The following is a 24507-nucleotide window of genomic DNA, read 5'->3' on the forward strand; positions in this document are numbered from 1 at the left end:
AGGGATGGTTTCCTAACTCCTGCACAAAATTGGAGGCAGGAAGAAGACTTCAACTGGGGCTGCCTTGGAGGGTGGGGGTGGGGGGTGGGAATGAGGCCAGTGGTTGAAGAGATGGTGGTGTAGACAGATGCTGACATCCTAGCCCACACTATAGGTCCAGTCCAGGTCAGACCCCCCTTGCACTCTGGAAATGGTGAGAGGAGAGAATGGTGACCCCAGGGGAACCCCCACTGGCTCTGACAAACACAACTGTGCATACCACTGTGGCCTCCCACTCCTCTCTGACCAAGAACCTCCTCTGAGAGGCCAGACTATTTCTGAAACATCTTATTATGTGTCTCAGGAAGATAAGGGCTCCTTTAAAAAAAAGATTACCCTCATCACACTTAAAAGGGTGTGTGTTTCCTAATATAAAATCTTTAGTGCTGACATTTTCCTATTTATTTCATGATTTTTGTTTTACTTTACTTCTTACTCAACAAGGCTTTAAATAAGACCTAGGTATCTTGATGGATTGTTTTGATTTAGACCATGTAAGGGAGCACCTGGGGAGACGAGCCATCACCTGGGGGAGGGCTTTGTAGATGAGTTTTAGAGTTCCCTGTTGTTTCTATTTGGAATTAACATTTTGGTGGGGACCAGCATCCCTTCACATCCCAGCCTCACCCAGGCATTTGGCCCTTTCCTTCAAGAGCCTTCCTGGCTCCTTCACCCTGGCAGTTGGGCCACACGCTGGTCAGTCTGGGGATGCCAGGTCCCCACCCCATGCCAGTGATGAAGACAGGGTGCTGAGAATTCGGGTTTTACTAAAAGGAATGTCTGTGGTCCCAGTTATTCTGGAGGTTGAGGTGGGAGGATCCCGGAGCCCAGAAATTCGAGTCTCCCCTGGGTAACATGGAGAGAGAGACCCTATCTCTAAATAAATAAAAGAGGGATCCTTAAAGGATAACCACTCCGTTGAGAGGCCCAGCAGTCAGGCCTTCACAATGATGGATCACCCTCCCCCACCCCCTCCAGCCCTTGAAGCCTCAGGAAAGGCTTTTTTAAAAAAGATTTTTGCCGCCTTTGCCCTTTGTCTGCCAGCTCCCTTTGTTCAGGTCCTGCTGACATTTGGAAATAGGTTTCCTTGGTTTGATGGACAAACAGGACAGGGCTGAGATGTGAAGGTTCATGCCTTTCAGAATATTTTGGAGAAAGGTGGAAAGTAGAGTTGCCAGTTTTACTTTTTAGTAGAAGGCTGGTGAGCTTCGCCTGGAAGCACAGAAAACGCTAAGTTAGGGTAGTAAAAGTGTCTCCCCAACTGATTAATCCCCTTCTCAGCACAGGAAGTTGATGACTTAATTTAGAAAATATGTTTTAAAAAATTGGTCCAGTAGCTCTGTAGACTTAATTCCCTGCATGTTAGTCTCTATCTAGATTATATCCTGACATTTCATTAAGAAACAAAGACTCAAAAGTTTTGCCAGGCTGAAGTGTAAGTTCAGTGGATGGAACAGTCTCGAATGTGCTTGACGGCCCGAGGGTCTAGTTAGCTCCATTTCCTGCCAAAAATATAGGAGCATAACCAATCTGTCAAATGTTGTCAGGTCAGGGAGAAGATTTAGATAAAGCCCTTTCAGCATTAATATTAAAAGCTATCTTGGAGTAACAGATAAGGGGAATGGAGAATGTAGAACACAGAATTTCTGGACCTAAGACTTTTTTTTTTTAATAATCAAGGATAAGTGGAGGCTAAGTATCCTTTCCTTAGGCCAATTAGGCAAATAATGCCTGAATCCTTTCTTGGTGATTTCTGAAGGCTGGGACCCCATCACAGCCTGCCTGCCAACAGGCATCTCTGAGAGGTGAAATCTGAAAGGCTGGTTTGAAGGGATTTCAAGGGTGTGTTGCTGTGCTTACTTGGATGTGTTTCAGCAGAAGTCATCACGGGGACATGAAGGCGGGTGTTATGAGAGGGTGTTGAGTGAGGAGCGGGGAGAGCTGAACCGAGTGACAGCCCACAGATTGGAGGACGCTCAGGAGAAAAGAAAGGGATCACTACTCAAGCACTTTGACCTCCTCCCACGCAGACCCCATTCGGCACCTCCTCCAGCTTTCTCTCTGTTGAATGGTGCTCTGGCTCCAGCTGCACAGGAGATGGTGACAGGGCTTTCTTATCAGCCATAACATGGCACTACATTGTCCTGAAATACTTTGACATTTTAATTCCAGAAGGAAGTTATGCTAGAAAGGGGCCCAAGGTGGATGGGGGCGGGGGCAGGGGGAGGAGGCCCATGAGACCTTTAAAGGGGAAAGGATTTTGGTGGTGAATTAAGCTCTGGCAAGGGCTTTGTTGGAAATGATTCACTAACTTCTGGCTGCTTCACTAACACTGCAGATGTGGCCGTGGGCATGGCACGTTTCCTGTTGGAGTAAGAGAGGAGTCTTCTCCGAGACCAGCGGTCAGACTGCATGAAGCAGCACTGTGCTACAGACTTTTATGGGATGATGGAAATGTTCTCTATGTGTCATTTGCAAATCTGTAGCCTCCAGCCGCCCATGGCCATTGAGCACGTTGAGATGTGACCAGTGTGCCCGAGGGACCACATTTCTGATCCTGTTACTTGATTTCGATTAAGTTTAAAGGGCCCTGTGTGGCTCATGGCTGCCATATTGGGCAGTGCAGTTGCAGTGTCCCAGCTCCTTATCATTTTATATCGCCCCTGCGAGAGTGAGTAAATGAGAATGGGTATTGTGAAAAACAAGGACATGAATAAGCCAAGTGCCTTCCACCCTGTTTAAGAAATTGAGCTCATTCCTAGTCTTAGGAAGCTCTCCGGGTCTTCCAAGGTAATGATAGTCCTCTGCTTCATGTTAATAATTCCCTTATTATCTTTGTAGTTTTGCCATATAAAAAAGGTTGAGTATTCCTAGTCTGAAATATTTGGGGACAGAAGTGTTTCAGATTTTGGATTTCTTTGGATTTTGAAATATTTGCATTATACTTACTGGTTGAGCATCCCTGATCCGTAAGTCTGGAATCTGAAGTGCTCTCCAGTGAGCATCATGTGGGTACTCAAAAGTTTCCGATTTTGGAACACTTTGGGTTTTGGAGCATTTTGGATTTTTGGATTAGGGATTCTCAATTTGTAGTGTGTATCTCAGTTTCTTGGGACTCCTGTGTCAAACTCCCACAGACTGAGCCGTTTAAACAAGACAAATTTACTCTCTCAGTTCTGGAGGCTGGAGGTTGGACACCAAAGTCTAGACGGGGCTGGTTTCTCCTGAGGTCTCAGTCCTTGGCTTGCAGACGGCATCTTCTCCCTTCTCCTCACGTGGTTGTCCCTCTTGTGTGTCTGTGTCCTTATCTTATAAGGACTCCAGTCATGCTGGATCAGAGTCCACACATGTCATTTCATTTTAACTTAATTAGACCCTTTCCCCAAATATAGTCAATGATGAGGAGCGGGTACAGGGGTCAGGACTTCAGCATGTGACTTTTGGAGGAGCACAGTTCAGCCTTAACAATCCCGGAGCAGCACATCACTTTAGCTTTGCCTATTTTTGACCCTTTATAAGTGGAAAGTGTTTTATGTTCTTTGGCAGTCTCTTTTTTCCACTCAGCATTTTCATTGCCTTGGGGTGTGGTTGCGTTGGTCATGGGCTAGTCCTGCGGATGAAGGGGTCAGTTCTGCGTTCTCATCTGAGGTTGGATGGGCTGGAAAAAAACCCTCCTTGCTTTTGGGTCAGACAGCTTCTTCCTGGGAATGGCAAGGAGGGAGGCTCCTGTGTGGCTGGCCCCTGCACTCACATTGCTCAGTTGGGTGGACATACACTGGTGCCCTCCTGTCTCCCCCCCCCCGCCCCGCCCCGCAGAACTTTCTTCCACCTCCACTTCAGAAATACGATCTCTTAACACCTTTCTTTGACATTTCCTCCTTTCATAGTCTCTTCATTCATTTCTTGTTGCCTGTATAGTCTTTTAATAGATTTTTTTTTTTTTTTTTTTTTTGGGGAAACAAAGTCTCACTCTTTTACCTGGGCTCAACCTAGCTCATGGCAACCTCAAACTGCAGTGGCCTCAACCTAGCTCATGGCAACCTCAAACTGCTGGGCTCAAGCAATCCTCCTGCCTCAGCCTCCTGAGTAGCTAGGACTAAAGAGATGACTGTGACAAGGTCTGTAGCCATTAGTTTTAATGGTTGCATATTATCTAGTCAGATACCATTTCTTGTAACAGATCAAACATTAAGACATTCCATTCTTATTTTTCTTTTATTTTTTGGCAAGGTCTGTCTCAGTCACCTGAGCTAGAGTGCAGTGGCCCAATCATAGCTCATTGCAGTCTCCAGCTTCTGGGCTCAAGTGATTCTCCTGCCTCAGCCTTCTGAGTAGCTGGGACTACAGTCTGTGCCACTATGTCTAGCTAAGTTTTGGATTTTCTGAAGAGATGGGATCTTTCTGTGTTGCCCGGTCTTGTCTCCAACTCCAGGGATCGCTGAGATCACTCTTGAATGATCCTTTCTTGAACTTGGCTTCACAAAGTGTTAGGATTATAGGTGTGAGTCATGGCTCCTAGTCTCTATTTTTTTTTAGGTATTTAGATTTTTCCAAATTATGTTTGTGAAGTTCAGATTGGAGAGAAAGTTGCGACTAAAGTACATAAAAATTCCCCCTCCCCTGAACCATCTGAAAGTAAGCAGCTGACAGGATACCATCAACTCATCATATGCTTTAGTGCATATTTCTCACAAACAAGGGTAGTCTTGTACATAATCCTAATATAACTGTCACGAAAGTCAGAAAATCAGCATTGGTCTTTATCAGACCCCAATCAGGGCAGTTTCAGCAGTGCTCCCTGTGATGTCCTCTGTCCAAATGGATCCCGCTAAGGGTCAGCTGAGGCATCTAGCTTCAGGCCTCTGTCATTTGTTCCAGTCTGGAACTCCAAGGCCTGCCCTTGACCTTTACGACCTTGACACTTGGGAAAGGTGCTGTCCCATTACTTCATAGGGAGTCCCACCAATTGTGTTTACCAGACTGCATATTTGGCAGGCCCACAGTAAAGGTGATGTCCTCTGTGTCCTTTCATTGCTCCTAGAGTGGCATCTGAGTTCACTTTGTCTCCTGTCTGGTGAGATTCACCCCCTGGGGGGGATGTCTAGTAGGCTTTCCCTTTGTGACATTAATTTGTATTTGGTGTTTGGTGGCGAGGTACTTAGAAAACATCTTGTTCCTCATCAAACTCTCACTTTGATTGTTGATTTATATGCATATGGACTTAGGACCCCTGTCTTATTCAGTGGATGATAATCCTGCTGTTAGCTCTGGGCAATACCTAAGTTGCTGCTGCTACAAACATTAATGATATTTACTACTGTATTAGCCCGCTAGGCTGCTGGGACACAGTACCGCATGCTGGGTGTCCTGAACAACAGAAATGTACTGACTCACAGCCCTGGAGGCTGGAAGTCTGAGATGAAGGTGCAGGAGGGTTGGTTTCTTCTGAGGCCTTTCTCTTTGGCTTGTAGACATCATCCTCTGTCTGTGTCCCTTCTTGTGGTCATTCTTCTTTGTGTATTTGCATTCTAATTTTCTCTTCTTATAAGGACCCCAGTCAGACTGGATGAGGGCCCACCTTCATGACTTCCATTTTAACTTAATTACCTTTTCAAAGGCCCGACCTCCAAAGGCCCTTATGTGCTTCAATGTACTGGCAGTGAGGACTTCAACATGACTTTAACCATTAGGCCAGGAGGCACACCAGAAGCTTCCTAATTTTGAGGGACACAGCTCAGCCCATGACAAGTACTGACGGTGCATTTTGTGGTATTAACATTCTGCCTGGCTGATGGCTGTGATGAAAAACTTAGTATTGACCTCCTTATACTGCGGGAGGGGAATGTGGGAGAGTTGGAACTAAACTTTCTGCAATTCTCATCTAACTTAACAGGACTTCTTGTGTGCATGGCAAGGTCTCCAGCTGGTCTCCTGGGCCGAGAGTTGCACAGACCCTGGACCTTTCCTGGGATTTGCTTTCTGGTGGGCACGACCCTATGTGGCATGACTTAAGGTACAGGAGGGAAAAGTGGGCTTTGCCAAGGCCCTGCTTATCAACTGTCCAGACCTCCATATGAAAGCATGACAGTATTTCAAAGTGTTTAAGGGCTTGCAGATTATTTTTAAAAAGTGATGTCAGCAAGGCATGGTGGCCCATGCCTGTAGTCCTAGCACTCTGGGAGGCTGAGGTGGGTGGATTATTTGTGCTCAGGAGTTTGAAACCAGCCTGAGCAATAGTGAGATCCTATCTCTACCAATCCTATCTCTACCAATAATGAACAAACTAAGGCTCATATACCGGGGCTGAGAATTCGTATCTGGCCTAGGCCTGCTAGACAACAATGACAACTACTATTAAAAAATTAGCTAAGCGGGGCGGTGCCTGTGGCTTGAAGGAGTAGGGTGCTGGCCCCATATGCTGGAGGTGGTGGGTTCAAACCCGGCCCCAGACAAAAAAAAAAGAAAATAGCCAGGCGTTGTGATGGGCACTTCTAGTCCCAGCTTCTTGGGAGGCTGAGGCAAGAGAATCGCTTAAGCCCAAGAGTTTGAGGTTGCTGTGAGCTGTGATAAGGGCAACAAAGTAAGACTCTGTCTCAAAAATAAATGAATAAAATAAAAATAAAGAAAAATTAGCTGGATGTGTAGTTTTGGACACCTGTACTGTGAGGCTAAGGCAGGAGGAACGCTTGAGCCTAGGGGTTTGAAATTGCTATGAGCTATGATGCCATGGCACTCTACCCAGAGTGACTGAGTGAGACTCTATCCCCTGCCCTTAAAATATAAATAAATAAAGGAACCTGAAGTCATTACCAGGGGAAATATGAGCAGTGGAAGACAAGAATGGAAGAAAGCCTCACTCTTAACTGTTGTGTTATTTTCTAATTTGAGGTGGATATACACATATACGTATGTATGTATATATATGTGTGTGTATACATATATACATAAATATTTTCCGTATTCAGAACATAAATAAAACTTTGACAAAAATGAAGTAAAAGAGAAAATAGGGTCAGCATTCCCTTTTCTTGCTTGTCCCTTGTGAAGTTTAGAAGGACACTGTCATTCTCCCTGCTGTCCTGGTCCTTACTGAGGTCCTTACTGAGGTCCCCTGGTATGGCAGTGACTCAGAGTGCTGGGATTCCTGATACCCTCTCCTAAAAATAGAGCCCTAGGTCCTATTTGTTGGTGACACCACTGATTGAGAGCTCCTTTTCTTGTGTTTGATCAATTTTCATGGTCTTTGGGGACGCTTTTCTTTTTAATTTGTCTTTTTTAAAAAAGTACAGTTTTCTTGTAAGAAAGAGTTGTGGTGGTATGTTTGGGTTTTAGTTTTGATTTGTGAAGAGTTAAGGCTCTTTCCACCATGTGTGCTTCTTAGAGAATCACATACCACATTGGCTTAGGCCTTGGAAAGCCATCGCAAAGAGGTGAATTTGCCTCATTCAGGCCCATCTGAGTACTTGTCTGTGTAATGGGGAGCTTCTGGGATTGCTGATGGTGGATGTGCCCAGACTCTGTCCTTAGGGATCTCACCTTTTATGTTACAGGAGGAGGCCAACAAGTGAATAGTTGTTCAGTTTGGGAGATACTGTCAGGTGAATACAGGAATATGAATGTAGTATTTCATGTGAGGACCTAGAGAAAAAAAGTACCTCCTTCTGCCCCGTAAGGCCAAGAAAGGTTTGCAGACAAGGACTTGGCCTCAGTCGCTGAGCATGAGAGGCAAGTCACCCTCACCAGGTGGAGAACAAGGGCCACAAGGGCCATAGCTCATAGCAACCTCCCTCCCTCATTTCCACTACCACACACTAGCCTGTAGAATAAATGAATTTAATGAATAAACATTCATTAAAGTGCTACTCTGGTACTTTTTCTAACAATAAAAAGATTTATCAGATGCCATAAATAATCCATTTGTTGGAGGAAGCCAGAAGTGATACTGGGGCCCTGTGAAGTTGGAAACACTGGAGATTTTGTTAAGGCTAAAAGCTAACAAAAATTATGGGGTCCTCAGCCTTCCTTTGTTAGGCTCCTTTTGATGAGAAAATAATTGATTATCTTTGGGGATAATAATACCTTGAGTTATTTATAGCCTTTGTCTTTTGGGAGAACTGGGGAACAGTTTGCAAATGCAATGTAATTATTAGCCTGACGCCCTCCCACCAAGGTTGGGAGCAGGTGTTACTGTGTTGTGGCTCTTCCTTCTGTTTTAGCATAAATCTAAACCTGGGAGATGAAGTGACTTGCCTCAGTATTATGTAGTGCGTCAACAGATAACAACAGGAAAAACTGGTGCATAAAGAACTCCATCTCTAAAATGAGTTCTTCAGAATTGTTAGAGGCTGAGCAAGGATTGAGTCTTAAAAGTGGCAGATCGTGTTATCTATCAACACTTAATATACTTCCTAAAAATCCGGTTATTCAGGAACATTTAGGCATTAATTTTTCCTTACTAGGTATCTTCTTCTTCTTTTTTTTTGAGACAGAGTCTCACTTTGTTGCTCTTGGTAGAGTGCTGTGGCATCATAGCTCACAGCAACCTTAAACTCTAGGACTATAGGCACCCACTACAACACCCAGCTCTTTCTAGAGATAGGGTCTCCCTGTGGCTCAAGCTGGTCTTGAACTCATGAGCTTAGGTGATCCATACATAGGTGATCCACCCATCTCAGCCTCCTAGAGTGCTAGGATTATAGGCTCAGGCCACTGCATCCAGCCTTACTAGGTATCTTCTTTATCCTTCTCTGGTCTTAGAACCCCTCTCTCACCCAGGAAGGTCATTCTTCTGTCTTTCTGCCCTATCTTCTTAGGGTGAGCACATGATGTAGAGACAGTCAGGTACCCTATGACAGGCAGGTCTGAAACCTACCGGGAACTTCTGGTCTTCTCCTGCCTTCAGGAAGTGTGGGTGCAACCTTGAGTGTATGGTGAGGGAGGCTGAGAGCAGAGTGCCGGGAGAGATGGGAAGGGGAGACAGAAGTACCCTAAGAAGTGGTGTCTAAAGGGCACATTTTCTGAGTACTTGCAGGTCCTACATGTCCATGCTCAATAGTTTGGTTGGACGTCATTCTCAGCTGGACACTCCCTTCCTTGGGACGTCACTCCACAGTCATAGAGCACTCTGCGCAGTCTTCTGAGGGGCCCCCGCCCCCATGTGAGGCTGTATTTCTTTTCTGCAACTTGCTTTTGCTTGGAGAAGTTTTGGGATCTTCTGTTTATCCTTGGCGTTCTGAAATATCATGATGGTGTATTTTGTACACATCTTTTGGTGTGTTGTTCTGAATGCTGGCTTGGCTCTTAATATAGACAACCTTCTTTTAAAAAAGTTCAGGTTATTAGGGGGATTCATAGCATTTTGGTTACATAGTTTCCTTTGGTAAGGTTAAAGTGAAAGTAAATAGGTGTGTCCTTCACCCAGAAGTGTACAGTATACCCATGCAGGGGTGGGGACTTAACAGTATACCCATACAGGGTACTCACTGGGTGGGGACTTAGCCTATTTCCTTGTTTCCCTTGAATTTTATTGAGTTTTGCTTCCCTCTGAGCATATAGGTGTTGGTCAACTAGTTCCAATTTAGTATGGAGTACATGTGGTGTTTGTTTCCATTCTTGCCATACTTCACTTAGAAGAGTGGTTTCCAGTTCCATCTGGGTTGTTACCAAAGATGTACTAGATCACCATTTTTAGTGGATGCATAGTATTCCATGCTATACAGATACCACAGTTATCAATCTACTCATGTATTGAAGAGCACTTGGGTTGTTTCCACATATTTATGATTGTGAATTGAGCAGCTGTGAACATTTGAGTGTAAATGTCCCTATGGCAAAATGTCTTTTTTCCCTTTGGGTAAATACCTAGTAGTGGGATTGCAGGATCAGATGGAAGGTCTATTTTTGATTCTCTGAGGACTCTCTGTAGTACTTTCCATAGAAGCTGTACCAGTTTGCAGACCCACCAACAGTGCATGAGTGTTCCTTTCTTACCATACCACTCTAACATCTGCTGCTTTGGGATAATACAGACACTGGTGTCTGTTAGCTTGAGGCTGTTCTCTGTATCCTTTTAAAGACACCCCCCTCCCCCATTTTCCCTCTTCTTCCTGAAGTTTCTTTCTTTCTTTTTTTTTTTTTTTTTAAATGAAGTTCCTCTTTCTTGTTTTGCTTTCCTTGCCATGAGATTTCAACTTTATCTTTCATTCCTACAACTGGACTTTCCTTTTGATGTTGGCATCCTATTTGAATATTCAATAGTGGGCGGTGCCTGTGGCTCAAGGAGTAGGGCTCTGGCCCCATATACTGAGTGAGGGTGGTGGGTTTGAACCTGATCCCGGCCAAACTGCAACAACAACAACAACAACAAAAAGATCCCACATTGAATATTCAGTAGTTTCTTCTCTTGGTCATTTTTCATTGCAGTTTCATCCAATTTTAAGAAAATAATACCTTCTCTAAATGTCTCTACAAAGATTTAATTTTCTTTCTTTGTCTTTTGAATTGTCCTTAGTTCTCCTGCAGTGACTTGTTTCTTTTCTTATCCTGGCACCTCTTTTTCATATTGGGGGCTTTCTGCATATGCCTGGTGGTTCTTGGATGATTCTTGGTTAAAGCGGCAGCACACAACTCTGGAGCCTGCATGTGTGGAAGGTGGCTTCATGGCAGGCTCAGTGAGGGGGCTGGCTGTGTCACTGGGGCCCCGACTGCCAAGATATGCAAGTCTGTTCCCCAGGTGGTCACTTTCATTTTACTTTTAAATGACAGGCACACTCTTTTTTGCCCTCCCTGCAGGGTTTGGGAGAAGGGTAAGAAATAACCCGAGTGCCAGGCTCAGCTGGTGGGATAAGAGTTGATCTGTGGGGTTTTCACATGTCCATGTATAGATTCACAATTAATCAAAGTTTTGTCACCCACCCTGCTCTTTACTAGACGAACTAGTATTTCTAGGTTCTGAGTCTTGCTGTGGCTGGGCTGGCCCTTGGGACCGCCTCTGTTTTGCTTTGCCGTTGAGTTGTGTCCCCCTATCCTCTGTTTGCTAGGTCCCTTGCTGGGGGCCATCTGTCTGTTGACTAGCCGCCTTCTACGAATTTGTGGAACTCTCTCACTTCTTACGACTTGTTCTCTATGTGGTTATGGGTTTAAACCTTATTTTATTTCCCTATCATTTTGCGGGACTTCTAGAAAGGGAAAAAGAGAAAGCACGTGGCCAATCCAGCATTTTTCACTGGTAGTTTACAATAATTTGAGGAGTACTTCAGTAGGCTTCTCCTACTTTCTGCTGGCTCTTCGACTAAGAAAATCGAGCCATTAGTTCCTTTAGAGCACTTGGAAATTCTTTTAAAAGCATCTTATTTCTACAGCTTTGTCAAATGGGTTCGGAGAAATATTGGCATTTCTACATCCTCTCCCTCTGGCCGGATATTTGTTACATTTGATTTAGCTAGATATTTGTCCTTTAAAAATTGTTACTGACAATATTACAATATTACAAAATATCTTTAGGCCTTCTGTCCACAGAATTATGTATTAAAATTTTAGTAGAAGTCTGCTTACTCTCTGCTCTTAGGACCCGGAATTGGTCAGTGTAATTAAAAATGTCTTCTAAAGTTGGAGAAAAGTCATAAAATGTGACATCTATATATTAGACATTTTAGTCAACTTAATGTCCATTAATTACCAATCTTTTGTTGTAGGTCCAGGTTTCTTAGTGGAGGTCAGCTGGGAGGAGTTCCCAGTTGTCCTTCTTGCTTAAACTGCATCCAGGGGTTTCAGTTTTGGTTTCTCAGTTTTCTTTCTTTCTTCTCTTTCATTCTTCTCTTTCTCTCTCTCTCTCTTTCTCTCCCTCCCTTCCTTCCTTTCTTTCCTTCCTTTTCTTCCTTTCTTTTCCTTCCTTCCTTCCTTCCTTCCTTCCTTCCTTCCTTCTGTCCGTCCGTCCATCCGTCTCACTTTGTTGGCCTCAGTAGAGCGCTGTGGTGTCACAGCTCACAGCAACCTCCAGCTCCTGGGCTTAGGGAATTCTCTTGCCTCAGCCTCCCGAGTAGCTGGGACCACAGATGCCTGCCCAGCTACTATTTGTTGCAGTTTGGCTGGGGCTGGGTTCGAACCTGCCACCCTGGGTATATGGGGCCGGGACCCTGCCCACTGAACTACAGGTGCCGTCCCTCAGTTTTCTTAAATATAACTTTTTTTTACACTTATATTTCCTTATAAATATTGCATATTAAATAATGTTTATCACATAACTACAAGGAGTGCAGCTGGCACACTGGGCTGGTAGTGGATGGGGCAGAGTCGGGGGTGCCCTCGGGCTGCACTGAGGCTGAGTGAAGTGACAAAGCACCTTTTGCTGTGATGATCCTGCCCTGAAGCAGCTTGGGTCTCAGACCACATGAGTGGAGTAAAGTCTTTCCTCTTCTTCCCATCCTGAGCCCAAGTGGGCTGACCCCTGGAGGCCCTGTCTGGGAGGGAGGCTTTGTCAGCGCCTCCAGGTGGCTGCCATCATCTTCTCAAGCCCCAACTTGATTTTCTGTGGGCAGAGACCAAATTACAGGCTGTAAGTCTTCATGGAAGCAAAAGAAGCCCGACTCCCCCGACCAACTCAGCAGGACCTGGACGGGCGGCCTTTCAAGTGCTCTCTTGGTGCTTTTCCTTTTACGATTTATTTCTGAGGAGAAGGGAAAGTTAATTTGTCAAAGGTAATTTACTGCCTGAATTTTCAGGGGAGGAGAAAGTTCCCTTGAAGGCATCTGTTTGGAAGACTCTGTGTGAGGAACACGGCTTTGGACTCTGGGGATTCGCCTCTTCGGCGCTGGATGAACCACAGAGCTGTCTGGGCTGCTGTCTGTGCCGTCCGTGGGGCGCAGGCTGTCCTCACAGAGGGGCTGTGCACATCTGCCCTGGGTCGCATGCACATCAGCTGCGTGTGGCATTGCAACACAGCGGGCCACGTTGCACCCTGTGATCCTTTTGGGAGCTGTTTAAGGCCTTTGCCAGAGAGAGAGTCTTGTAGCAGACAAGGGGGATGGGCCAGAGACACACAGATAGGAGCACATTCAGGGGCGGTTGTACACACGTGTAAAACAGTGAGTGGGGATAAAATCCAATTTTGATGTTGTTTCTATTGGAGCCTGGGGGTCTTAATTCCCTGAACCCATTTGACCAGGTTCAATTACTCAGCTGAGCTAGAAAGTTCAACAGGGGCATGGTGGTAAGTGAAAGCAAAAGTGAGTAGAAACTGAAAATAAAGCTGGAGCTGCACTGGCAAACTGCATAGAAAGTCAAAGTGACCCACACAGGTCTCAGGGTAATAGATTTTATTCAGGAAGAAGAAAGAGAACGAAGAACACTTCCTAAGAGAGTTGGAAGAGGGTCCCTCTCATGATGGAGACAAGGAGAGAGGTGAGATGCAAAGGTCTTCAGCAGTCTAAATAGTATTTGAAATTCCTTGCAAGTCTTTCATTGGCCTCTATGCACCTCCAGGCAGTATTGCCCTTTTCTATTGGTCATTGGTTACCTAGGTTACTTCATACCCACATTCTTAGGGGCCCTCTAGACTTCCTGGTTCAGCAGGCCAGGTTTTCCTCCCACCTCCCCCTTGAAATCCCTTTCTTTGTGCCATTCTCAGTTTCATCCAGAGGGAACAAATCAGACCCCTGGGGCTGGCGGGGGGTGGGGGGGTCTACTGGGGAGAACAAGCCTTAGCCCATAGCTGTCAGAGTTGAAACAAAGATAAGATGATGAGGATGGTAACCTTAAATAGTTTTGAGTCTCCAAGAACTTCTAAGAATTTCAAAGAAACTGTACTTAGGTTCTTTTACAGAGTTGAAAATATGAATCCTGCTGTGGTCTAGGGGACGTTTGGCTTGTGGGTCTGTGTGGGCCTACTTCCTGAGATTTATGCACAGCCCACCAGGTGCCTTTGCTTCTTCTCAGTGGGCGAAAGACCACAGCATCCAGGTCCCTCTCCGACCCCTACAGTGTGTTGTTATTTTGGCTGTGAGCCATGCCTTCCTGCTTCACACTGAAGGCCTGCTAAAGGGAGTTCTTATTCTGCATATTTCTGTATTTCTAGCCCAGCCTCTGGGGTTATATAATCAAATGCATGGCCTTATTTTGGCAGTCAACAGAGCTGCCTCATAAGCAGTGTGTTGTATAAGGAACACTTTATACATTGGCCTTTAAACACACGGACCCACAGTAGGAGCTGAACAGTACTGGGGTGAAAAAAGAGTTAACTTGCTAGTAACTTTTCAAAAATCTGTGCTAACAAAAATAGAGCTGATTCTGGCTATGTGGTGTAAATACTGCCGGGTTCTTCGTTAAGGCTTGGCAGGAAAGTGAGGAATAGTCATTGGACACTTTAGAAATCGTGGGGCTCATGCACATTTGTAAGGAAGATCATCGGCTTATCCTAGGAGGTACAGTTATTCATAATTAAAATGACAAGGTGGATCCTGGGACGAACATGAGGTGATAACTGCAGACACATTAATATGAGGGATCACAGACAAAAAACTTTCTGTGTGCTGTGAACGTAGTTTGTACCAGAGGGATCCCTTTTATGCTGTTTTCTAGAAAGAGAAAAAAGGCAAATAGGGGTGAATAGATAATGCAAAATTCTTTATTTAGAATTAATTACAGAGAGAATGAAATTCCTCTGCAGACCTGTTTTTGTCATATATTGCTGTATAACAAAACCCTATTCCACAACCAGGAGGCGTAAAACAACAGTGCCTCATAATTCCGTGGGCGACGGGGTCTTGCTTGGGGTTCCCTGTGTGGCTCTGGTAAGATGTCAGCTGGGGCCGCAGTCAGCAAAGGCTGGACTGGGTTGGATATCCAAGCTGTGCTCAGACACACTGGTGTGCTGGGCTGGGGGTGGAAGGAGTCCCTTGACCTGAGAAGCTGTTTGTGGCCTCTGTATGTGGCTTGGCCTTCCCATAGTATGGTGACTGGGTTCCAAGAAGGACTCTCGAGGAAGTAGGTGTTTTGAGGGCAGAAAGTAGAGTCTGGCCAGTTACAGCCTTCATGCAGAACCGGTACACACTGTTGCTTCCTTTATATTCTGTGGCTCAAGGCATCATGGTGCACCCTGATTCAGGAAGGTGGGGAAACAGACTCCAGATCTTGCCAGGGGAGGTAGGGATGCCTTTCGGAAGAATAGGCAAGATGGAAGGTATTGTTGTAGGTTTCTTTGAAAAATACAACCTATTATAGATTTTGACATCAACTTGACTACGAAGTTGCTTTGTAATAGGCTTATACACATTTATGTTGCTGCAGCATGGGGACACATTCTGCGGTGCGATTCCTTCATTCCAACACATTTATGTGCAGGACGATTCCTTCATTCTGCCACGTTTTATCCAGCACTCTCTGTGATGCACCAACTACCTCAGTCAGCAACAGATGAAGGTGAGGAAGAACAGGAGAAAGTGAGAGTAAAACACACAGAAAGACAAAGGTTCAGAGCCACTGTATAGCAGATGGCTGCTCAGCACGTGTGTTGAGACCAGTGTGTAAACAGGGAAATGGCCATGTTGGAGAAAGGACAGCAGGAAAGGGCTGCACATTAAAGTTTGGAGTGACAGCGTGACAGCATGGGACAGACCACCTGAAGCTGTCCTGCTCAACTCTAGAGAGGACGGCGGACACTTTCTCTGTGGGTTGTGCTTAAATTAACCCTGGAAGGTGCTGCGTTGGGAGGGCGTGATCTGTAGAACAATACTCTTTTTCATGTGGGTATTGATAGTTCTTTGCAATTATGTTTTTACTTAATGTGAACTATGCTAGTAGCATTCCAGAAGTTAAAGGATGATCACTTGTCAGGTTTTCTGGACCTGGTGAGTGTCACTTGAATAAATATTTTCCCCAGGTGTATAAAAATATTCTGTACACTAGATGAGGCTGTCCTGCAGAATCAGGGCCGTAACTGTGGCTTGGACCATTTACAGGCTGCATGAAATAATGTAGTCCAGATTTGTTGAAATATGAGGGTCTTTTTTTCTTTTGACACCTGCACTTTCAGAATTTAATATTGTTTTCAATATTAAAAAAGTCCTTTTGACCCTGAATTGCTTTCAGCAGCATTGAAGTGTTTCATTCTTTTAAAACAGTGATAGGGGATATATGTGTTAAGGAATTGAAAGGCTAATGATGTTCGTAAATAGAGCCATGAAAAGAAGTGAACGGTGAAATAGAAATTTGTTTTTCTTTTTAATGTGGTGGATGTTGGAAGCTCTTGCCTTTCAGGCCATTCTAGGGGAAGTTGCCATCACTGAGCAGGTCTGGTTATCCTTGCTCTGCCAACAGGAACTGACTTCAGATGGCCTGTGTACTCTACCTTTTCTGCGCTGTGCCAAGTGAATTTCCTTGGCTTTAAAATACAGGCTTTAGGCAGATTATGGAGTTCTACTCTTTGGCCAGTTGGATCAATAAAGAAAAACAACATTTTTATATTTAATGACTAAATTATCCAAGTAATGACTTAGACTGGGAATTGGCAAAGCCTGCCTGCCTGCCTGCCTGCCTGCTGGGCTGCCTTCTTTCCTTCTTTCCTTCCTTCCTTCCTTCCTCCCCCACCTCCCTTCCTGTCTTTCTTTCTTTTTGTTTGGAGACTGAGTCTCACTCTGTCGCCCAGGCTACAGTGCCTCAGCCTATCTCACAGCAACCTCAAACTCCTGGGCTCAAGCAGTCCTCCTGCCTCAGCCTCCTGAGCAACTGGGACTACAGGCACCCACCATGCCTGGCTCATTTTTCTGGTTTGGTAGAGGTGGGGTCTTGCTCTTGTTTAGGTTGGTCTTGAACACCTGAGCTTAAGGGATCCTTCTGCCTCAGCTTCCCAGAGTGCTAGGATTATAGGCATAAGCCACTGCACCCTGCCAGCAAAACTTTCCTTATAAAACGGTCAGATAATAAATATGTTAGGCTTTGTGACTCTGCCTTTATTGTGTGAAAACAGCCAGATAGCATACGTACATGATATGTCCTATTAAAGCTTTGTCACGAACAAAGAATTTTCACATGCTACGAAATCTTTTTTTTTTTTTTTTTGATGTTGTTTTCAACTATTTTAAATGTGAAAGCCATTCTTGGTGCTTGGAACAGGTGGTGGGTCATGCATGTTTGGCCCATGAGCCATAGTTTGCTGTTTCCCAATATCTTGCTGGAACAGACACAAAAATAGTCACAGGATACTTGACTAGGTAACTTTTGTGAATGTTTAGTTCTTTTTCTTCTTAAAAAAATTCACAAGAAAGACCGTTTCTTTAATTTTAGTATTTAAGTTAATATAGTGAAACATCTGGTATATAGTTCTACAAATTTGCACACAGGATAGGTATACATTTGTATAACTGCCACCAAAATCAAGATATTGAACTGTTCAAATATCCCCCAGAACTTCCTGGTGGTACCTTTTGCAGTTGCCTCTACCCAACTCTTGAGTCTTGACGACCATTCATCTGTGTTCTGTCCCTATGGTTTTGTCTTTTCAAAATTATCATATAGTGGAATTACATAGTATTTAACCTTCTGAGCTAATCTCCCCTGCCCCAGCATAATACTTTTGCTATTCATCTGAGTAGTTGTAGGTATTAGTAGTTCATTCCCTTTAATTGTTGAGCGGTATTCCATTACATGGATGGCCACAGTTTGGTTATCCATTCACCTGTTCAAGGGCATTTAAATTATTTCTAGTTTTGACCAGCTTTGATATTCATGTGCAGGTTTTTGTGAGATCTTAAATTTTCATTTCTCTGTGGTAAATACCTAGGAGTGGGATTGCCGGGTATGTAAGTGTACGTTAAACTTTACAAGAAACCATCAAACTGTTTTCCAGAATGCATTCCCAATAGCAGTGTATGAGAGTTCCAGTTTATCATTTTTGTTCTTATTTCATTTCATTTCAATTCTTTCTTATTTTAGTTCTCTTCCTGACATTACTTCCCTTCTGTCTGAAGCACTTCCTTAAGCAGTTCTTTTACTGAAAATCTGCTGACAGTGAGGTCTGTTATATGACCTTAGGTCATCTTCATTCTTTAGGGATGTTTGCGCTGGGTATAAAAGTCTGGGTTGTTAATCTGTTTCTTTGAGCAGTGTAAATGTTCTGTTCACATCCTTCTGGCCTCGATTGTTTTTGATCTGCAGTCATTAAGATAGATTTTCCTCTATAAAATAATTTGTTGTTTTTCTTTCATTATTTTTAAGATTTTTTTCTTTATGTTTAGTTTTTAATGTTTGATTATTATGTCTTTAGATGAAATGTCTTTGGGTTTATCTTTTTGGGGATCCACTGAATGTGTTTATTTTGTGGGTCTACTTTTTGGGGCCATATTTAGGAAGTTTGTAGCCATTATTTCTTCATTCATTTTCCTTCTCCCTTTGGGATTCTGATGATATGAATTTGAGTCAGACCATCTCATTTTCCAGACCATGGTGGTCTCTTCATTTTTTCAATATTTTTTCTCTTGTTCAGCTTCTATAATTTTTGTTGACATCTCTCTGTCATCTGTGCACTGCTGTTGGTTCCCATTCATTGATGTTTTTCTCTTTTAGAATAAGGTTTTTATTGTAAACATCCCAATTTTTTCTTTTTTGTAAAATCTTCTATTAATATTTTGATGCTGTGATATTCCGTCTTTCTATTGGTTTCCAAAGTGCTTTCCTTTTATAGTTGTATTTAAGTCTTTGTCAGGTAGTTCCAACATCTGTGACATCTTGGGTTTTTTGGAGATAAGAACTCATTTATTTGTTACTCAAAAACAATCCTTATTTTTGATTGGATTCAGATTTAGAAGGGGAAGCTCTCAGAGAGAACAGCCTGCATCTCTTGGTGATCTGTTCCTGGTGCTTTTCTTTGGCCTCCTTTATTCTCTTGGCCAAAAGTTTAGCATATTCTGCAGCCTTTTCCTTATTTTCTTAGTACACTGTTTCTTCAGAGCGATACGCTGACATTTATGTTGTAAAAGATACGGAGTTACAAGATGCTGAATCTTGGGTGCTTTGGTCCTAGGTTTCTCACCTTCTTTGTTTAAGGGCTTTCTCACAACGTATTGGCGAACATCATCTTCTTTAGGCAGATTGAAAAGTTTGCAGATTCTGCTATCCCAGATGCCGAGGTACTGTAGTGTCAGTCAGTCCAGGAATATCTGTCTCTCCTTTTTTTACAATAACCAAGTTGAGAACACTCAGATTGGCATCCACAATGCAACCCTGAACAGATTTGCGCTTCCTTTCTCCAGTTCCCCTGGTCTATAACAGGAACGTCCCTTACTCAGCAGCAGGCAGACCCAGACATGGGTCAAGATACCCCACTTCATGGGGAAACCTTGCTTATCATTTCCACCACTGATTCAGATCACATATCCCTTCCATTCTTCACCCAGCGTGTCAGCAGCGACTTCCGTGGCCATGCGCTTCTCATAAAAGTACCAAGTGTGCGTTCTTCATCCACTTCAATGAGTTTCTGGCAGCCAGGGGCTGGGAAGGAGATACTCAGCTTCATCCTGAAGTATCTGAATTCCTTCCAGGTGCCACAGAAAAGACATGACATCTTGTTAATATACATCAGTTGTTTGAGATTTTCCTGGTTCCTTGTACATTAATCAACTTTGGATTATATCATGGAAATTTTGAGTATTATGTTTTGGTTATGAGACTCTGGATATTGTTTAAATCTTGTGGAGAATTTTGATAGCGGGTAGTCAATTTGTTTGGGTTCAGGCTACAAATTCAGAATAGCCTTCTGTGTGTTTGGTTCCAATGTCAGTTCCGCTTTCAAAGCTTCTGTAGTACTTGTTAGGTATGTCACACATGCACGCCACACCACGGCCAGTCTGGGACCTGGGTGGTGTTCCGTACAGTTCTATTTCCAACATCTGTTTAGGGTCATATCTACACATGTGTAGCTTATGAGTGGTTTTGGAAATTGATAAATAACTCTGAAGGGTCACTTTTCTTAGTTTTTCTCTCCCCATCATCTTCCTAGTTCTTTCCAGTTCTCTGGAGCTCTCATTTCAGTCCTCTGCCCCAAACCTTGAGTTTTAGTTACCCTTGACTGTCTCAAAGTCACCTTGACTATGCCCATGTCTGGAGATAAGCAGCTGGAGGACCGAGAGAGAAAGAAACAAGCAGTGGAGTTTGACTACCTCTTGGGATTGCAAAGCTGTCTTCTCCCTCAGAGTGTTAAGTTCCGATGTTCATCTGTTGCCACATCTTCTACCACTCATGGGGGCCAGGGGTACAAGAGAGAGAAGGAGAGGAAGAAAATGAAAAGAGAAACTGGGATGGTCTCTGTGCTCTTTTAGTGGGAAAAGAACACACCATCTTTACACTCCTCAAGTGGAAATAAAAGGTTTCTCCAGAAGCTCTCAGGTCTGTGCTCATGATCTTGTATGAGTTCTGGGTTACTGGGAGTTCAGACCTGGGAACACTGAGGGGTGCCCCAGTACTGCTGTTCCCTAATTTTTTCCAGGTTTTACAGCTTCATTCTGTGAGAGATGGACAGAGTGTGCCCACTACATCTGGTCCAGAACCCAGACCTTCAAGGTGTTTTGATCAAAATAGATAATTTGCAGATTTCATTTTCTAATTTGCTTTAAGACACAACAGCACCAACCTTATTTGTGGATTTCAGGTTGTGTCAAAATTCTATCTATTTCCCCTCCTCCTAAAATTAATTGTCAGTTCTGTCCCCTAGAGTATTGCCTGTGTGGTGCTCTTGGCATTAAGTGACTTATCTGTATTAAGCACTTGAAATGTGGCTAGTGGGACTGACTAAATTTTAAATCTGCTTTAATCTTAATTAAATTTTATTAGCTCCATGTGTCTAGCAGCTCCTTTATCATACTGTACAGCAAGTTTATTCTTCCGTGGAAAGTACTCTTTAGCACATGCGGGTGACAGGCTTGGATTTGGATGGAGGGAAGAAGAACGTCTGTGTTCCTTTTTGCGCCAGTTTGGAGTGAAGCATTTTCACTGTGATACCAGTGTGGTAACAGAGCACCTCGCTGGTGTACTTTGAGTTAGGTAATCCAGAAGGTGGCCGTTCAGTCAGCATGAAGCTAAATCTGGACAGCGGCCCATGTTGGAGGCGTATGGTCTGGAGCAGTTGAAAGAAAACAAATTTCATATTGCAGTTTGGGGAGCGGGGCCCTAGGGAACATCGCTGGCAACGCCGACTATCTGATTAAGGTGTCCCCTTCTTTCAGAAGTTGCCTTTGGTGGGTTCACGTGGTCCCCAAAGTAGCCAGTGGTTTTTTCACTGCACCTTCCCACTCCCGTGCTTCCCGCCGAAAGTCAGGTAGAACATAGTCCACGGTCTTGTAATTACTTATTTAAAATAAATGGGCTTGGGCTTGTATCTTGAAAATGAAATATTATCATGCCCTTGTCTGACTTTTAAAGGAAGGGCAAAGGACTCGTCATCTGCAAAAAAGCCATCTCTTTCTTGCTTAGGAGGAGATGATCCTTTAATCACATTTGGTTACTCTGTGTGCTTTTAAGCATGATGTGACTTTACCCCCCTCCTTTGTCTGACTCCTATGAAGTTAATGTTTTGTTATTTTAATTTCTAAAGAGGAGGAATGTTAATGTTGTTAAAAGTCACATTATTTTTCAGTTAAAGAAAACAAAAAGGTGCTTCCAGTGTCATTTGTTTCCTCAAGTTTCTTTCTAATGGGGGGGGGGGACTGTTCTGGGGATGCAGTGGGAGTGTGTCACTGCCAGGGCTTGGGGAGAGCCAGCACCTTCCTGCGGTTTTTCCTTTGTTGTCTTGTGAAAGAACTAAGGGAGGTATTTTAAGCTCTTTATTGTTGTGTAGAATTACTATATTTGAAAACTATACTGAAAAAAGGTTTTAGGCTTAGCTTTTACATTGGGGATTTTGTAGATTACAGAAAACTCTGTTGAAGACTTCCGTGTTGAGTGAGCAGTTTGCACAGCACAGAAAACCCTCGCTAGCTAAGGACAGTACTGTGGTCGTGTCTACTTCCCACGGGGGGAAGCTGTCAGAGCGATGGGAGGGAGCTTTATCTCCAGGAACCCACATTCCCTTCCAGAGCAGATAGAAGGAAGATAAAATGGAGAGGCATTAGCTTAAATAAAACATGTACCAAGAAGTGATTTATCTGTTAATTTGTTTTCTGTGCTCAGTTGTGAGCACATCCTGAAAATATCCAGCCTCATGGATCCCTTTGGCATTCTCTCCTGTCTGTGGGAAGCAGTGCATCCCATCCCAGCAGTGCTCGGAATGAGAAACTGGGCCAGAGTGCCCACTCTGGCAAGGCGGCTGGCTCATCCAGACATTCCTGATTTGTGTGATTCTCATAGTTCTGGCTGGGAGGTAACTTCATGCTTTGATCTGCAGTGAAGTCTCCCTGCAAACTGTGATGTGAGAGTCATAATTGAGATTGTGTAGCAGGACCAGACTATTCATTCCTCTGTGTGCACAAACCCCAGGGCTGATGTCTGGGGCTCCTAGCCCTGGTCTTCTAGCCCTGGCCTTCTCAGGAAGGGGTGGACATGGGGCCTAGAGTGGACTCTTGGACTTGGGATGGGGTACTTAGGGTATTCGTCACTGCAAGAACCAGGGCTTGTTTTGGCCAGAATCTGTGGTTTACAGATGCAGATAGGAGAATCTCTTTCTCTGGGTTGTGTCCAGTGGTCCAGATGATCTAACACGAATCCTGGGGCTCTTCGGGCTCTTTAAATGCCAGGGGGTAAAGAGATGTGCTGTGGGAAAGGAAGGTAGTCTACATACAGGGACAAGGACCGGAATCTGGCACACTTAAGGGGGTCTAAGAGTTCACTTCCCATACTGAGCCCCCGTACCTTTTCATAAACCAGCTTTGTTTCTGCTTCTGCTTCCTTGCTTTTGTTCCTAGTTTTTATATTGCTTGAATCTGTTCCCCTTCTTTCCCTATTTCCAGCATTTCCAAATCAGTCATTTTTATTTTTACACTTTGGTTGAGGTACAATCCACATGCCAGGCAATTTGCCATTTAAAGTACAACACACAGTGGTTTTTAGTATATTCACAGAGTTGTGCAACTATCATCACAATCCAATTTTAGAACTTTCACCATGTGAAAAAGAAACCGCGTACCTATTCTGTGTCACCTTTCTCTCATCTGCCCTGAGGCCTAATCATTAACTAATCTGCTTTCTGTCTGTGGATTTGCCCCTTCTGGACACCTCGTGTAGATGGAATCATATACTATGTGGCATGGTCGTTTGTGCCTGGCTTCTGTCACTTAGTGCAGTGTTTGGACAGTTCATGGATTTTGTGCAATGTATTCAGCTTTTCTGTGGCTGAATCATAGTCCATTGTTATGGATATACCACACTTTATTTATTTACATGGGCACTTGGGTGGTTTCTACTTTTTGGTTATTATGAGTAATGCTACTATGAATATTCCTGCACAAGCTTTTGTGTTTTCATTTCTCTTGTTTACATGCCTAGCAGGGTAATTGGGTCACAGGGTAACCCTGTGTTTAGCCTTTTTAGACTGTCTCACAGAGGCCGAGCCATCTTACGCTCCTACCAGCAGTGTGAGGGTTCTAGTTTCTGCACTTCTCACCAACACTTGCTGTTATGTGTCTTTCGGTTATAATCATGCTGGTAAGTGTGAAGTGGTATCTCACTGTGGTTTTGTTTTGCATTTTATGGATGGCCAATGATGTGGAACATCTTTCCACTTGTTATTTGCTATTTGTGTATTTTCTTTGGAGAAGTGACTATTCAGATCCTTGTTTTGATGAAGTTGCCTTTTTGTTATCTGGTTGTCTTTGTTGTGGTCACCTCAGGCTGCCTTAACACAATGCTATAGACCAGGTGGCTTAAACAACAGACATTTATTTCTCATAGTGCTGGAGGCTGGGGGTCCAAGATCAAGGTGCCGGCATATTGCAAGGGCAGCTTTCTTGCTGTGCCCTCATACTGTGGAGAGCAAGGGAGCTCTGGTGTTTCCTCCTCTTTTTTGTAAGGTCACGAGTCCAATTGTGGGGGCCCCACCCTCATCACCTCACCTAAACCTAATCGCTTCCCCAAGACAGCCTCCTCCAGTACCATCACATTGGGGGGTAGGGATAAGAAAAGAATTTACAGACATTCAGTCCGTAGCAATATTCTTTCTATACTGTAGTTACCAGTCCGTTATCAACTACATGATGAGAAAATACCTCCTCATGTTTGGTGGGCATCTTTTTACTTTCGTAATGATGTCTGTTGAAGCTGAAAAGGTTTTTAATATTGATGAAGTCCAATTTATGTAGTTGTTATTTCTTTTTCATTTGGTGTCATATGTTAGAATCCGTTAACTCAAGCCCACGAAAATTTATGCCATTTTTTTCTAAGAGTTTTGTGTAGTTTTAGTAATCACAGTTAGGTGTATATGATTTATTTATTTTTCATAGAAAACTTTTTTTTTTAACAGATAGCTTCCATCTATAGCAAAGGTCTGTGATT

At 43.8% G+C, this 24507-nt stretch overlaps 1 protein-coding gene and 1 pseudogene across 2 annotated transcripts in view; one reads left to right on the top strand and one right to left on the bottom strand.

Annotated features, from left to right (window-relative positions):
• ROR2 (receptor tyrosine kinase like orphan receptor 2) overlaps positions 1–24507 on the top strand; it is a 198995-nt gene that overhangs the window by 55215 nt on the left and 119273 nt on the right. The window lies entirely within an intron of this gene.
• Positions 18808–19543, bottom strand: LOC100948003 (annotated as a pseudogene).

This window comes from Otolemur garnettii, unplaced genomic scaffold (genome assembly GCF_000181295.1).
Source record: "Otolemur garnettii isolate 467f Iridium unplaced genomic scaffold, OtoGar3 scaffold00088, whole genome shotgun sequence".
NCBI classification, from domain to species: Eukaryota; Metazoa; Chordata; class Mammalia; order Primates; family Galagidae; genus Otolemur; species Otolemur garnettii.